We start from the raw sequence: 16,592 nt of genomic DNA, 5'->3' as shown, positions 1-16,592 counted from the left end.
TTCCACCGTACCAAACGAAACAAATCTCTCTGTGAGCTTTTGTCTGTTCGTTGATTTGCCGGGATCACACCATCCATGCCCTTCTTCTCATCCCCACTTTCCCCTCGTGCGTCTCCTCCTGCTTCCCCGGCGCACCGTTCTGCGTCTCTCTCATCTCTTATCCAAATTCGGGCCTTTCAAAACAAAGTAGGGAACAGCTGCAGTGTCTTGGAAGGAAGGAAAGTCACCTTGAGCGATGAAAGAGGAACAGAAAAAAAACACGAACGAGCGAGGTTGAGAGAGAGAGAGGGGGGGGGGCTCCTGTGCAAGATGACATCAGAACATTATATGACAAATATAGGGACAAGCGCTGCATTGCTGCAGATTAGTCATTGCACTCAGTCCACTGTACTATAGTGTCACATACTCTAGCCACCTTATAACAACGTTGTTTGTTGAACACTTGAGAATCGGCCAGACCAATTAGTCATGTTCTGAGTCCCCCGGTTACCACTGAAGTGAGAATTACCTCATAATAAAAATAGATAGCACATGTTTTTGACATGAAAACAGGCTGCTCCAAAAAGGGAACTAGAGTCCATGGTGGCCATATTGTGATTTCTCTGTGGTGTCACTGTATCGCGTATTTTTAAACTGTGAATAACTAATTTCATATTGTGGATTTCATTTTTCATTTCATTTTTTCTACTACATTTTTTCAGTACTTCAGTCTAACAGGAATAAGCTCGACTAAAAATCAGAGAATGTCAGAAGTTTGGGATCATTTGACACTTGAACAAAGGAGCACGTCTGCTGTTAGCTGATTTAGTATGGCCTAAGAATGCTACAGTTACAACAAATTGTAATACTTCCACAAGTGGTCACTCAAGGGGGAGCACAGCCAGTAACAAATTACACATAATAAGCATACCTACACTAGCTGCAGGACACAATTGACTCTCAGAGACACTCAAACATGTGGAATGACGAACGATTAAGCCACTAGACAGCTTGCCAATAACAGTCAATTCTGAATTTTCATTCACTGACTTCACCGTCATTCAATAAGCAAAGTCACACATTAAAGATCAGAATGTTTGGATGGTGACCCTGAGCGGACAAAAATAATACCTGCAGCTCACATCTGTATTTTGTATTGGTATTATGCATAAAGCTTTATAATGTGTGTAAATGGTCAAATAATGGTCACTAATTCACAGATATTTTCACTTGTGGGGATTCTGGAACATAACCCTGTGATAAGCAAGGGATTGTTGTCCTCCAAATGAAAGCAACAATGAGCAGGCCCTCAACCGCCCTTTTTCATTAACAATTTCACATTGTTTCGGATCGTTTTTGTAGTTTGGTTACAACAGACTGAAGCTGTTTCTAATAAGATCTTATTTAGCTACACAAGAGGGTCGATAGATTAGAACATCTCTCTCTGTCTCTCTTTTGCTGCACTGCAGACAACGTTCGATGCGATTACATTACACATTGCACAGCAGTACCTTCACGCCGTTATGGCTGAATGTGCTGCTCTAGCGTCTCCCTGTGTTCAAACATTAGAACGTCACCTGACCCAGTGGCAGAAACCCACGACGCAACAAACCTGAAGTGGTGGAGAAACGCAAAGAATGACGACCTACGTCCAAGGTAAGGCAATTAGTCTTCCTTTATGCTACGTTTTCTCTAAATTGGGGCTATGTTTCGGAAGTAACGTACAGCTCAACGTTTAAAATAGTTTAAATTATGTATTGTAAATGTTGAACGCATGCCGAAATAGCTCAGTTGGGAGAGCGTTAGACTGAAGATCTAAAGGTCCCTGGTTCGATCCCGGGTTTCGGCATAGGGAATTGTAAAGTAATTTTTATTGGGTGTTCTACCTGAAACAGACATCGACGGCACCATTTGTAAAATTGGTAAGGATGTTAATTCCAGGACTAATTAATATATTTACGTAGGAATATCACACGCACAACAAATTTCTTTCCTGAAATTAATGCATGGATAACTGTATTCTTTTAGTTTTATGCTATTAAGTTGTTTCTTGTATACATAAATATACATAAAGTAGTTTCTTCTAACATAAATATTCCGTCGTTTTCAATAGACGTGTGCAAAAGAAAAATACCATTGGTGCCCAAATCGTCAATAGTCATCTCCAGGGGGCGACCTTGTCCAATAAACCAGTGAAGAGTCTCCTCCTGAGTTTGTAAACAGGAAGTTCAAGTTGGGGGCAGCATGTTTACGTTCATGTAAGTTTAATATAAAGATCAGAAATCCAAAACACAAATATAAGTTAATTTTCTCGAGTAGTGCACGCAGCAATTGACACACGTTACTACCAGTCAAGGATTTTGTGTTAACCAATGGCGTCATGGAAGTATTCTTGTCATGCAATGTTTCCCAACCTCTGTTCAACCAATGCACCCATTTCACATGAGAAAAATCGCGCTTCCAAACTACATATTCAAAAAAGTGTCCTTGATTAAGATACCGAATCCCCAGTTGCTCCTGATGCTTGGTCAACATTAGTTAAAAAGAGGAGACAGTGTTAAAGCCGCTGCGACCTTGCTTATGAACAAAATGTACAGCGCGAATGTACAGCGCGGGAATTGCCTCCATTGCTGAGCAACACTACTGATCGACTTGTACATTGTTGTACTTCCGGAGGCACCGCACGGTTCTGAGCACATGGTCTGAAAACATACCAGGTAAACAGAAGCAAATCTCGCTGTCTGTGAATTGTCTCGCACTTTCTAAAGGGAGTCTCCCAGATGACGCTCAGCCTACGAATTGGCAAAGTTGACGATTTTGACAATCATTCGTAATGGCAACAAAATCATGGGTTCGAGGACAACAGATTGAAAGATGATCGTAATTGACATGTTTATACTGTATTACATGTTCATCTATATTACATCTATGTTACATCTATAAATGTTCACACTGCATTATACTGTACATCATAGTCGGCGGCCATTTTACTGGAAATGGTAACAACGAACTACCGTTATAACGTACAGATCCGTTATGTCCCTTGAGGTACGTTGTAACGATGTTGGACTGTATGTCAGTGACCAATTGTGACAGGTAGAACAATTAAATGCACTTCCACCAGATGGCAGTAAGTACAATTAACTAGTGGACCCTCCACCTGTTGCCATTCATACAACCGAAGTCATGGATTCTTGCATTTACATCAGGTTTGTGTTCCACTAAACAGGCCAGTTGTTGCACTTGCTAATCAAAATATGAGTAAATTGAGACAAGATCATCAGTATTTCAATATGTATTTATATACCGGTCTTTTTGTGACCTTTATGTTTGGTGCTGTCAACTCTTTCGAATGCAAAATATGTGCCTTGGAAAGGTATGCTTATAATTTGATATCCATAAGCCCTATCTTGTGGTTATATAACAGCTTTGCATCACATGCCAACAATGCACATCATGAACCTCAAGTATCCCCTTTCAGACACTGCGCTGAGATTTTACACCTGTGTCGCTCTCTATATGTTGATACTTGCCAGGCATAACATAAGTAAAGGGCGTTTGCCTCCAGCAGGCGCACCTGTGCCGCGTTTCCCCATCAAGCTTTGCTGTGTATTTAAGGACTGTCCTGCTGCCTGGTCATTGTCGGACTATTGACCGTGCTTGATGTTGTGCTTCAAGTGTTGCATTCTAGACCTTTCGATACTTTTCATAGTCACGCTCATTTTGTCATAGACCTTTTGTAAGTATTTTCATTATTCCTTCATTTGATCTTGGTCCTTGGTCTAGCATTATTGGACTTTTTGATATTTCATTTGTGTATTGTTGGTGTTGTATTTTACCTTGCCTTTGCAAGCGCTTTTTGTCTATGCATTGCTTTTTCCTGGCTCCTTGTGAACAGCGATTTCAGTTTGTACAAGGGTGACCCAAAAAGATGCGTACCCATATTTTATTCGATAAAAAATGTATATACCAGGGAAATCCACAAACAATTGAGGAACTGAAAACTGCCATCATGGCAAAAATAAGAGCCATCCCGAAAGAGGAGTGTGTAAAAGTGATTGACAACTTTGTCAGACGAGTACAGGTTTGCTTGCAACGGAACGGTGGACATTTGGAACACATCTTGGGAAAGCCATAAATTGACTAAAAATTGACAGAAATAGCTGAAACTCTGGTGAATGGTCTTCCATAAACTGAATAATGTGTGGTTGTAATTTGAAATAAATAGCTTTTTAATCAAACTCACAATTGAAATTTTCATGGGTACGCATCTGTTTGGGTCACCCTGTCGGTCCGATTTTTCTGTAATAAATATTTTTGTTATCACACTTAGTCTGAGCCTGCATTTTATTTTGTTTTTTATTTTTTGGAATCCAAAACATTATTCGGTTTGGTCCTGAACCTGACAATATCTCCACAATTCAGTTGTGCTCAGTTTCTGCATGGTTTCAGCAATCATCTTCAAACATGTAGAATATATTTAGACACAAACCTAACTGATTTCACTTGACAGGGGCTGTTAAGAGTAAAGTGAAACGGTCATTCGTGACTTTTTCATTCTTACTTGAAAAATCATAAAAGTGTGAAAGTACATTTACCAGTGTCAATAGTAAAACTGGAAACCTTTCCACCTTGTGAATCAACTTTACTAATTTCACTTTCAATGTACCTCCTTTTTCCTAGTGACTGGTTACAAAAAGCCAAGGAAAAAAAACAAGTTATAATCCCACGATGCTGGTTGAGCTTGGTCCCGTGAGGTAAGCAGTGATCTTGTGTGGGTCTTTTCTTGCGCTCTCTGCACACCCAGAATTCGGATTCAGAAAACTTTATTTATCCCTGTGGGGCAATTAGTCCTTCCCTGAGTCATGCAATGTACAACCTCAGAGGAAGTATTGCTGGTACTGCATATACAGTACTGTAGGTAATCTCAGGGGTGTTCAACATTAGTGGATAGTTTCTATCAAAACTGATATTATTGTTCGGTACTAGTGTAAATGTTTTACATCGGGAAGCACAGTGGTAAAACTTCAAACTTCTTGAATTCTGCGTGAGTGGCCTTGTCTTTACTCTTATCGCCACCTGTGGCACGTAAAGCTATACGATGTTCTATAAAGTATCTTTTATGTCTTCACCTTTGCCTCCGGCTGCTCTCACTTCTTTTTTTTTTTCTTCATGAATTTCTGCCAAGTCGCCACTCCTTAGTTTATTTATACACACCTTTCTCAGACAGATTGAACCCACTGCACCTTGAACATGACACGTGAGGAGTTTATTTTATGTTTCTGTTTGTCAAGTTGCCCCAACAAGGTGTTGATTAAAACATGTATCAAGAGTACAGTTACTTTGTATGAGTACTTGATGGGAAAGGATGGGACTCGGTCAAATACAAGATGAAAATGTTATAGCTTGGGCCTGTGTTGTTAATAGCTTATTTCAACAGTGACTGGGGATCTGTTCACACATTCAATACAGATATTCTGTGGAATCGTCAGGGTTACAAAAAAGTGGGCGTGGCAATTGAAAAAAAAAAGATTCGGTTTTGAGAAGTTTCTTATCACTTTGAGTTTATATACAGGAGATAAGACGATGACTGTGGTTTGTTATTGCAAGCCAGTCATCACAGAATGTCTGGCATCATGACTTCTTTCTCTTTTCGGCTGTGGTACCCCACCCCCGGTCCGTGGGTCATTTGGCCGCACAGAAAGAATAAATAACTTGCATTACTTCTGTTTTATTTCAGAATCTGAAAGATGTTTTATTTTCTGTTACAGCCGTCTACAGTGTGTCACTCTTCATGCAAGTTAAGGCGCGCTTCTTGGTCACATGATAGGTTACCGCTAAAATGAAACCCGGGAGATAGCAAAAAGGTGCAGGGGGAAAGGCCCAGCTAGGAGACAGAAGAGGAGCCAACGACTTTCAAGAAAAAGGTGACATTTAATCGACAATACCCGGAGTCCTACTTAAAATACGGATTTATCTCGACGGGAGATTCCCGAGAACCAAGCCCACCCTGTGTAATATGCAGCGGTGGTGAGTCGTATTTTTCGTGCACTTTGTATTTGCGGTGTATCTTATTTTGAAGGCACGTTTAAACATTACCATAGTGACCAGAGAGTGTTGCGGCCAGATAGGACGTTCCTCATGTCATGATTTGTGTGTATTATTGTTTAGAAAATACCACAGTTTTCATGCAGGTCATATCATATTATTTTATTGTATTTATCCGTCACACTTGAAAGGCCGGTCCTTGAAAATACTGCCTGATATTAAACCGGTCCGTGGGGCAAAAAAAGGTTGGGGACCGCTGCTTTTAGTAATTGTTTCTGACTCTCAAGCCCAATTCATTTTGAATGATAATGCATTGTAAGCAACTAGGTCATATTAATAGGTGCTCCTTTACATTTGAGGATGACAGCCAAAAATATAACATACTTGCTTAGTTGTTAGGTGACACTGTCAGAGATTATTTTCGGTATCCTTTTATTAATGTTTATGAATGTGATTGTAGTGTGCCATGACACTGAACTGCAAGCAGAGTGATCTTTGTGCTTTGTAGAATTTATGAGACAGGTATTGTATATATCTCATTGGATTGTGCGGGTTTACCTCGTGTTGTGGCCAACGCACCATGTGAAGCCAGGGGCTTCATCTCAACGGGGACACCCTGGACACAGATTAGACATTGGAGCAATTTATAGAATGTGACGCCACACCATGTACACAATGTAACAGTATATGTCATTTGTTCATGTGTGACAGATAAATAATCACGCTACACTGCCAATTGGCTATCATTTCTCACTGCCACAATTTTCCATTGCGGCATCTTTGGTTGTCAGCCAAATAGCAGCCTACATTTGATGTCATTCATAGCACCTGTTCTTTTCTCTCGTTGAAGCTTTGCTATGCAAAAGACACATTGTCTTTGTCTTTCTGTCAGCTGTTTCCACCCCCCCCCCTCTCTGCAGCTAAGTTTGTATGTCAGCAAGCGACAGAGCAGAGGGTAAGCTGTTTGTTTTGCAGTGCGCACACGTACGATATTCGCACTTCCTGTATTTAGCCAGACCCTCCCGAATCGACTTCCTCTATTCAGAAGCAAGTGTGACCGAATGTAAACTTGAGATTATGATGCTTGTGGCACGTGCTGCTTTTGAGGCCTGCTCTCTCACTTATTTCCTCTCACCGGCCCACTTCCTCACTGGCCCCAACATGTCACGTGAATCTTAGAATGAAGGCAGAAAAGAGGAGGAAGAGGAATAAGGCTAACTCTTCAGTTTTACTCAGAGAGATCACTGTTATGATGAGACAATCTCGGTTTTCTGTCTCAAACAGGATCTCTGTTTTGGTACCAAGACTGACCTTTGAAGCTTCTTTTCAATTATACCGGCTGCGACCCCAAACAGTTTTGTTCCGCCCTGTGCAGTCGCTTTTCTATTCTACCTTTTTGGGGCCAGGTGGTTACAATCGAAACAGTCGTCAGAATCTATTCCAACCTGGTTCTAGAACGCAGGCCGAAGAGGGCCGTGACGTCACTGTCATTTGATCGCTATACAGATGAAAAAGTTATTTTAAGTGATGTGGCAAGAAGCTAAATTGCACATGCCCAGACTGGCCCCCAAAATGCCTCTCCCCTAATTGTCAACCGTCAAAAGAAACTGAAGCATAAATAGAAGTAGTAGTTGTCAAGGAAACTAATGTGTGACATATTGCAATTTAAGAATACAACTGCTTTATGCGCGGCCCGGTAGTCCAGTGGTTAGCACGTCGGCTTCACAGTGCAGAGGTACCGGGTTTGATTCCAGCTCCGGCCTCCCTGTGTGGAGTTTGCATGTTCTCCCTGGGCCTGCGTGGGTTTTCTCCGGGTGCTCCGGTTTCCTCCCACATTCCAAAAACGTGCATGGCAGGCTGATTGGATGCTCTAAATTGTCCCTAGGTGTGAGTGTGGGCGTGGATGGTTGTTCGTCTCTGTGTGCCCTGCGATTGGCTGGCAACTGATTCAGGGTGTCCCCCGCCTACTGCCCGGAGACGGCTGGGATAGGCTCCAGCACCCCCCGCGACCCTAGTGAGGATCAAGCGGTTCGGAAAATGGATGGATGGATGGAACTGCTTTATGCCACAAAAGAATTTACAGCACCAAGAGGAGTATTAATTGGCCAGTATTGTACCACTGACGCCACTGCGATGTGGGATTCTCGTTAAGGTAATCGATTTTAAACTAAAAAGAAAAACAGTTTGGGAATTAGAAGTGGGTGTTACTCCAGCATGTACTCCTAATACATTTGTGAATGCAACCACTATTAGTGAACGGAGATTTCAGGTGTCCAAGCGCTACTGTTCTTGGTATTGGATTTTTATAAAACAAATTTTAAAAATGTAAATATTAAATAAATTCAATATTCCCCCCAACATACTCTTCTTCATGATGCATTCTTTTTGACTGGTGTGACTTATAGTCAGAAAAATATGGTGTAATTCGTTTTACAAAAATACCGAACCATATTTACAATTTCAAATGTACATGTGGATGACACGTGAAGCTCGTGGTGAAAAATTTAACGAGACATGCGTATGTTGCTGGGTTTATTACAATGAATGGACTGAATGTGAACAAGCCCCATCTTTCAAAATATCCGCTTTCCTCTTTTGGGTAGCTGCACACTGCATGGTGGCAGCCAAGGACCACACGGGTTGCTACAGATAGAGGATGTGGTCTACAATGAAGACAAAAGTGGGGATCTATTGAAAGACAGGACTTGCTCTCTCTGTGATCTCCAGGCCTCTAGCTACATTCCATTATGTAACAGACCATGAAATGGGGGGAAAGAAGTCAATATCAACCCTCAGAGCAGTAATAAAGGATGTGTTGGTGTGTAATTTTCTTGCTTAAGAGCATATTTTTGAACTTGGGATAATTGTATTTTTTTTTCCCAGCAGATCGCCCCAAAAGATCCACTAAACAAGCAAACGTGGAGGTTTAATCTTTGACGATGTTTGTCTAGAGCGATTACAGTATCTAGTAAATCAATAGCTTCTCTTCCAGGTTTGTAATTGGAACTCTACAAGGTTGTCTCATTGCCCCTCGTATGACCATGCGTCATGTCTCGCCTCAGTCCAGTTGCTGATAGACCCCAGCGTAATGTGATCCAGAGCAGGACTCAAAGTACTAGGCCTTCTTTATTAGGCTGAGAATGTCATTGACCAGTGCATCTTTTGGTTCTTATTATAGCCTGGGAATTAACCCTGACTGAGCGCTGACTTCCAAGGAGATTGGAGTGCTCCTTTTGTACCTGCTGTTCCACAACGGAAAACACAAGTATTCCGGTCCAGTCAGCTGTGCCCCATGCACATCATCTAAGGAGGGTGACGTCGGGTGTGTTTACATGCCAGTACGGCCGGTGTGATGGCATGAGAACACTGGCCTCTGTGTGGTCACGTTTACAAGATGAGGGCTCATACACCCACGAGCGATGGCGCGACCGCTGTTTGCTCCTTCACATTGTTTTGCTATAACACTTGGGATCCCGCTCTGGAATCAATCAAGTCTTGTCTTATCTAGCACACTCTTAACTGACAAATTGATTCAGAAGTTTGTATCAATAACATGAATTGAATCATTATAATTGTTTCTCAGCATATTTTTGCAAATGGGTCAGATGTGTCATCATAAAATAAGTAACTGGGTAAATAAAAAGATAAGAGTGCCCAACGTTTTCCATCCAACCATCCGATCCGCTTTATCTTCACAAGGGTTGTGGGGGGTGCTGGAGCCTATCCCAGCCGTCCTCGGGCAGTCGGCGGGGGACACCCTGAACCGGTTGTCGGAGACGAACAACCAGCCGCGCTCACACTCACACCTCGGGACTATTTACCAATAAATAAATTTATCATATATTTCATGCAGCATTGAGAACTGAATGGATTCCTCCTGTAGATACTGTATATGTACCAGTACTTGCACAATACACAGTAAAGTGCGGCACAGTGGCTAATTTCACGTTGTTGTGTTGCTATAGTAAGCAGCTAACTTATCTTCATATGTTTATAGTGTACTATCAACTTTATTTCTAGAATACTTCAAAAACAACAGCTGCATACAAAGTGCTAGAACAATGTAAAAGTTAGTCAGAGAAAAACAAAGAGTTCAAAAAATGAATTGATAAAATAAAAACAGGAAACCATAAAAGCACCTAAACAAGCAACTGTGATATAAAACATTTGAAGGGGCTTCGTTTGACTTAATCACCAAAACATCAGGTGGAACATTTCCAAGCGATCATTTCCGTCTTCCTTTATAGAAACACCATCATGTCTCATTCGTGGATCCAAGGAAACACCAGCCGAGTTGACTTGGTTCTGCGCAGCTGAAAATGTGCCGGCATTAGATCGGTTTCGCTAAAGCTTATGTAAGCCGAATGTTCCCGTTCGGGACGTCAACAGTGTCGATGACCCTTTGCCTTGGCTTCCTTTCACCCTTTGAGGTGGTGCTCGCAGGGGTTCCCGGTCGACTAAATATCTTGCTGACTCTGCGCTTGCCGCAAGAGATAAATGTCTGAGAAAGCCCTACTCGCGCATGCCACACATAACCACACACACATTTTCCGAGCAGGGATGAGTTTAGTCTTCCCTTTGTCGGGTAGTGATAGGCTATCTGACGAACGACGGAGTAAGGGTAGTTTTCTGTGGGCGATGGGGCTACAAGTAGTGGACATTCTGAAATTGCTGGGCTCACATCTGCCGTGTGCACACATTTTGACCTCTCAATTCCCACATGTGAAGTAAAACGCTTGCTGTATTTGGCAGGTGGCACCCAACTTATGACTGCCATCTATGGGACTGGAGTGGAACATTATCAGCTTGTACGGCAGTTTGAGTGAGACAGATTTGTTTTTCGACCTTTCCTTGTTGCTCTTATGGTGGTGTCCTCCTGTAAGGGAGCGGCAATGCCCTTCCGGAGCCAAATCGTTCTAATCGGATCACTGCGATATTGTATCAGACTGCTCTATGAACTGAGAACAATGGAGCAAATCTCTGCTCTATTAGATTTGGAATCTGTGGCTGTGGCCTGTGTTTTCCAATATCTGTGCCTCTCTGGATGAGGATGAGGGACTCTTGTTCACAATAAACCCCGCAGTGCGAGAAGAAAAAAAAAATCTGGAAAACAAAAACAATCATTGAGCAGAAACGCTCTGCGTCAGCATGAATTCAGATTGCAAATGAGCATGCGTCTTCATATTCTAGGGTGGCAGTGGATTATGGGAGGACCTTGAACATGTCTCAGGTCACCCTTGCAGTGTCCTCACTGCGGCTTTCACACCAATACATACGGCACATTTCGTATAGGTGACTCAGAGGTGTGAACGGAGGAGTGTTGAGGGCATGAAGGGCATGGCGGCTGCCAACCTTAATCCTTCAGATATGGGATCAATATAGCCTTTACTGTTATAGTCGATGCAACGGGACTTTATTTATACTCGGGGAAACCCTTTGTCTCATGAGCAACAGGTCTGTTGTTGTGATCCACTGGTGCATATTTGCTCACAAAGGGCATTTTAAGATGTTTTTGTCAGCAGTTGTTGGGGAAATACAGCCGGTTGTTTGTGGTGAGAAGTGATTGCCAACTCTGCACTCCCTCCCCCCCATCTTGCTATATTTAAACTTGTTCTTATTAAGAACAAACGTATCCTCTTAAGGTTTGGCTCGGGCTCTAATTCATTTTTTTCATTCCCAAGTCCTTCGAAAAGTCTCTGTAGGTTGCTTCTTCAATTTGTCTCAAATGACCCAGGGGGAATGTTATGGTTTGCTCTGTTAAAACTATTCCACCCCCCCCCCCTGTCTTTATTAAATGGTTCACCTCACGCTAACAGGGATGCGATGTCCCAGTTCCAAGACCTTGATGACTTTTTGGGGGCAAGACTTTCTTTCTAAAATTGAGGCTACGGCGGAATAGAGATTTGAACGCTTCCATTGTTTCATCTGCCACTTTGTATTATCTCATATCACAGCTTTTCTCTTCACACGCTTCCTTCCTCTTCCCGACAGCACAAACCAACTGGACATGTGCTGAAATGACTTTTCACAGTGTAAAGCTCACTCTATTACTGGCAAGGCCTGCGTCTGCCGCCTCAGCGTTCTCAGCGAGCCCGTGTTCTCAGAAACAAGGTCCCGATGTCCTCTTCCGCCAGCCAGCCCAGCGGCGTCCCACCCACAACCTGTTCTATTTTATCCCATCTTTGCATTGTTCTTACTGCCCTCCTTTATGTCTGATCCCTTTCTTGATCTCTGGGATTTTCCGCCGCTTGTCGTCGTGTTGGGCAGGAGGGTCAAGGTTACGCAACTCCAGGATTATTTCACTGGACAAATTGAGTCAGACAGGCTGAAACCAAAGAACATAGGCGCGGTTCAAACGCATTCCCACACAGTTGGTTAGAAGAGATCACACGCTTCGTCGTTGCGGCAGCAGCTGAAAGACGCAGGATGCGTCCAGTAGCTTTTGGACGCTAACATGATCATCTCCAGATTTGTGAATTTTAACCTTTTCATGCACCCTGTTACCTGATAACATGATAAGCTGTCGGCTGGAATAACCACTGTCCCTGAAAGGGTTAAAAAAGATTCTCGCGTCTCAAGTCACCGTCCACATCTTTTAACAGTTTTTTTTTTAATCTGCCAACTCTCACAGTTACAATGCCATATTTGGTATGTATAGCTTTCAATGGCAGAGAATGAGCTAAATTTTTAAAGATTTTATAATACACCCAAACTTCTTTCCTCCTTTTAGGTTGTGGGAACTATCACAATTTTACACCAAAATAAAATGTGCTCCATGTTTTGAAGTGCCTTGTTGCAGGATTTTGCACTTCTTGTGTACTGTAGTGTACTGGCACAGTGCCGCTCAAGTTTTGACCATGTATGACCATATCATGGTGCTTAGCCATTGGTAGCGTAGTGGTCCAAATACCGTAGCTGAGTTTTATACAGCTGGCGTGGGATCAATTCTCACTCATGCGTTCTTTATCATCACTCAGTGATTGACTGGCACAGATCATGGTGTTGCCCAGCTTTCGTCCTGAGTTAAGCAGGAAAAAGGTTCAGACCCCGGCCATGACCTTGAACAGAAAAAGCAATAGAGAAACTGCTTTTCGAGAAAACTCTTGTAAGAAACGTGTACACTCAATTGCTTGGGAGCTGATTTGCAAACGAGCATATTCTTACGCAGTTTCACCCTGCTTTAACACTGCTCATAGTCGAGGCACAGATGAATGGCACCGGCCCGCACCCCCTCTGGCCCAGATCCCAAGCCCCTCAGGATTCCCAATAAAGCCCCTCTGTCACGAAGGACTGCCGGGTCTAGTTTCTCTTGGCAGCATAATGTGACCGAATGAGAGCAACAAATGACGGGAGGGGATTGGCTAGTGATGAGTGACTAAGTTTTCTCGCATTTGCACACACGCATTCATTGCACAAGAAATGCATCCACTAAGTTAATGTCATATTGTTTCCTACAAAATCTTGTCAAAATCACGCCATCTTATGAACGCTTGGTTTATGCCCATCTGTTTGTGATGTAGCGTTTTGCTTCCTTTTATCATTGTCGGCATGAAATCATATTAAACAAAGTTGAGATGATAGGATGTCATGTGTCTTTGTGTTGCCAAGAGACACCAAAGAGTCACACACAAACAGACTGCAGAAAACATTTAAGATGGTGCCACAAACATGGTGCTAGAGGTGTGTAATATGGACCAAAATATACAGTATATCCCGCTGTAGTATTTTCCTTAAAATTGCATCCAATCAATGGCAACTTTCCGGGATCTTTTCCCTTTTTACTTACAAAAGCATATTTTATATTGATCACGGTGGGCAGCGGATTAAAATGAAATAAAACTCAAATATCCAGTAGCTAAATAAATACCATTGAAAATACCTGATCTTTTTATTCATAAACTTCGCTTGTAGGGCCAAACATATTCAATATTTTTATGTTGGCTAATTGCAGTGAAGGGTAGCATGGTCTTGAGCATGTCAACCCGCTTTTTTCCCAGCTTCTGTCCACATTTCAAAAACATGGATGGTAGCTTCAGTGGAAATTGTCTCATGGTGCAAAATGTGAGTATGAATGGTTGTTTGTTCAAAGGGTTGCCGACGAATGGCTGGCAACCGGTCCAGGGTGTACCCCACTTTTCACCCAATGTCCCTTCCAGCTCACTTGCAACCCTAATGAGGAGAAAAGTGGAGGAACTAGATGGATAGATGAATGGGTTATCAAACACTCTCAGTTCTCTGTTGGTGTGAAGGTCAGTTTGAATGGTTGTTTAGCTATTTGTACCCTGCAAATGACTGGCGATCAGTCTGGTGCTAAGCAGGGCTAAGGAAAGTCTTGATACTGTTTATAATAACTGCACTGCTCTGTCATTAGTTAAATGCACATCACATGATGAATTGATGTCATGTTTAGAATGTAGGCCCGTGGGAGCCTTGATCAGTTTAGGCCTATTTAAAGTGGATTTTTGGCCAAATTTTTGTTGTGCGGCTGAAGGCTTCAGATTTTTTTTTTTTTTGAAAAGGAGATGTGATGGCACCCAACAACTACAAACATTGGAGCAATGCTCGTAGTGAGTGGCTGCCTTTCCAGCAGCTCCTATATTTTGTTGTTTTACTTCTTCCTTTCATAATGTTGCTGCTGTGAATTGGGAATTTCTCCATTGCGAGACTAATAAAGGTTTTCTTATCTTAAACATGTAATGTAACAATGCTCACGGGCACACACACACACACATATATATATATACACACACTATTATCCTCCTTGATATTACTGCAGTTTATTGAGGGTATGAGACTGCATGTACAGTATACACATATACTGCCCCAAATGGTCAACTCACCAAAAGAAGTAGCACACAGTCTATTGAACTGAAGCAAGAATGTTACATTTTTTAACATTCTATTTGATTATGTAATTATTGTATGTTTGCACAAAGTACAATATTAAAGAGTGCAATTTGTTGTATTAAAACACATTACTATCATTTGGGGGGGTTTTCTTGGTAAACTGGAACGGATTAATAGCATTTCCATTTATCCGAATGGGGAAAGATGATCTGAGATGTTTTTTGCTGTGTCACTGAATGAATTGAACTCGTACCTGAAGGTGCCTCTGTATCGTGAGGTTCCTGTGGAAAGTATCACTGCCATTTTGGAAATAGTCAGTCGGGTCGTTGCATTGCATAGTGAGTGGAGTGAACTGCAGCAAAAGTCCTAGTCACATCCTCACCTAAATGACCTCTACTGCAGCCGCAACCACGCAGCAACAGAAGGCCATTGGAGCACAGTTGTCACACTCACAGATTGTCATTAACACTTTTCCTTTCACCTCCTCCACTTTCCCACCACAAATGTTGCAGTGCTTTTTTTTTTCTGTGAAGACATTGCAGCCACTAGACAACCAATAAACAGTACTTCTCAACCTTCTACTTGTAATGAACAAGCATCCTCTTAAAACATTATAAAGGAGGATGATAGAGGAGGTTTTAGGGTAGATTTGCTCCATATTTTTATTTTGGACATCAGATACAGCCTAGTTTTGCATCCACGCCTGTATCATTGCTCCTGTAAGTCAATGGCGACATTTAAACTAGATCTTTGTCAAGACCAACAAATTGTATACCTTCAAAGTGCACCTTTTTGTCATTAGGATTCATGCATTATTTACTGTGAAAGCAGAACAAAAGTAAAATATCAAAGCAATTTGCTCCTGGCAGGATGTTAATTTATCCTGCCTGGACATGCTGAAAAGCAATGTTAAATGAGCTGGGGGGGGCAGTCAAGATTGAACACATAAATGTGCAGCTGGGCCTTTCGACATCCACACCGTACATATGTGCTAGTATTTTTCGTCTAGATGTAAGGAGAAAGATGAGAGGCCATTCATAACTCTATTTGTTTTTCTTTTCTTTTTTTCAGCCTTCATCTTACTAGCTTCTCCCATCCTCGTCACCTTTCTTCATCACCATGAGCCCTAATACCGCAGCTTGGAAAATTCCACACTGCAGCAAAGAGACGGGTGGCAGAGGAGAGAGAGAGAGAGAGAGAGAGAGAAAGAGAGCGCAAGAGCAAAAAGAGAGACCGAGAGATGCAGGTAGGATGGGGGTGGGAGGGACAAGATGAGAATTTTTGAAAACGGTAAGCGATGATGTGAATGTATCGGCATGATGTAAAGAGAGAACTAGTGCGGTGCTGAATACGACCATATAAAGAGGATGAGGACAAAGTAAAACTTAAGCCAAATATGACCCTTGATTATATTTCAACATAAAATTCATTTAAATAGCCCACAGCCATGTGCTAAAACAGGCACAAAAAGTAGGATGGCAAATTGCTGCAGGAAATAACGTGCCCAGAACACAATGGACAGAGGGTGAGCTGCATTTTGAATTTGCACAAAATGGGATGGAGGGGGAGACCGAGAGTGAGGGAGGGTGGAGTGATGTGGCTCTCTGGACGCACTTAAGCTCTGCAGAAACGTGCATCAATCATCACGTGCGTTGAGATTAAACAGAAAAGCACTGCAGTGCCCCAATACTGCTGCACCCCCACAAACGCAACCTGTG

The 16,592-nt window shown here is 42.2% G+C and overlaps 1 long non-coding RNA gene and 1 other non-coding gene across 2 annotated transcripts; both read left to right on the top strand.

Moving 5' to 3' along the window:
* The first annotated feature begins 1,502 nt into the window (after positions 1-1,502).
* LOC147201357 (uncharacterized) lies at positions 1,503-16,114 on the top strand. The gene is made up of 4 exons (XR_015101563.1): positions 1,503-1,635; positions 4,663-4,736; positions 5,751-5,906; positions 15,946-16,114. It is a non-coding gene; the product is annotated as an uncharacterized LOC147201357 (long non-coding RNA).
* Positions 1,756-1,828, top strand: trnaf-gaa (transfer RNA phenylalanine (anticodon GAA)). Its single transcript has one exon. It is a non-coding gene; the product is annotated as a tRNA-Phe (tRNA).
* Positions 16,115-16,592: the final 478 nt, after the last annotated feature.

This window comes from Hippocampus guttulatus, chromosome 8 (assembly GCF_054856545.1).
Source record: "Hippocampus guttulatus isolate MCC_2025c chromosome 8, RoL_Hgut_1.0, whole genome shotgun sequence".
NCBI classification, from domain to species: domain Eukaryota; kingdom Metazoa; phylum Chordata; class Actinopteri; order Syngnathiformes; family Syngnathidae; genus Hippocampus; species Hippocampus guttulatus.
The sequence above is the reverse complement of the archived record's forward strand: the minus strand, read 5'-3'. Positions and strand labels throughout refer to the sequence as shown.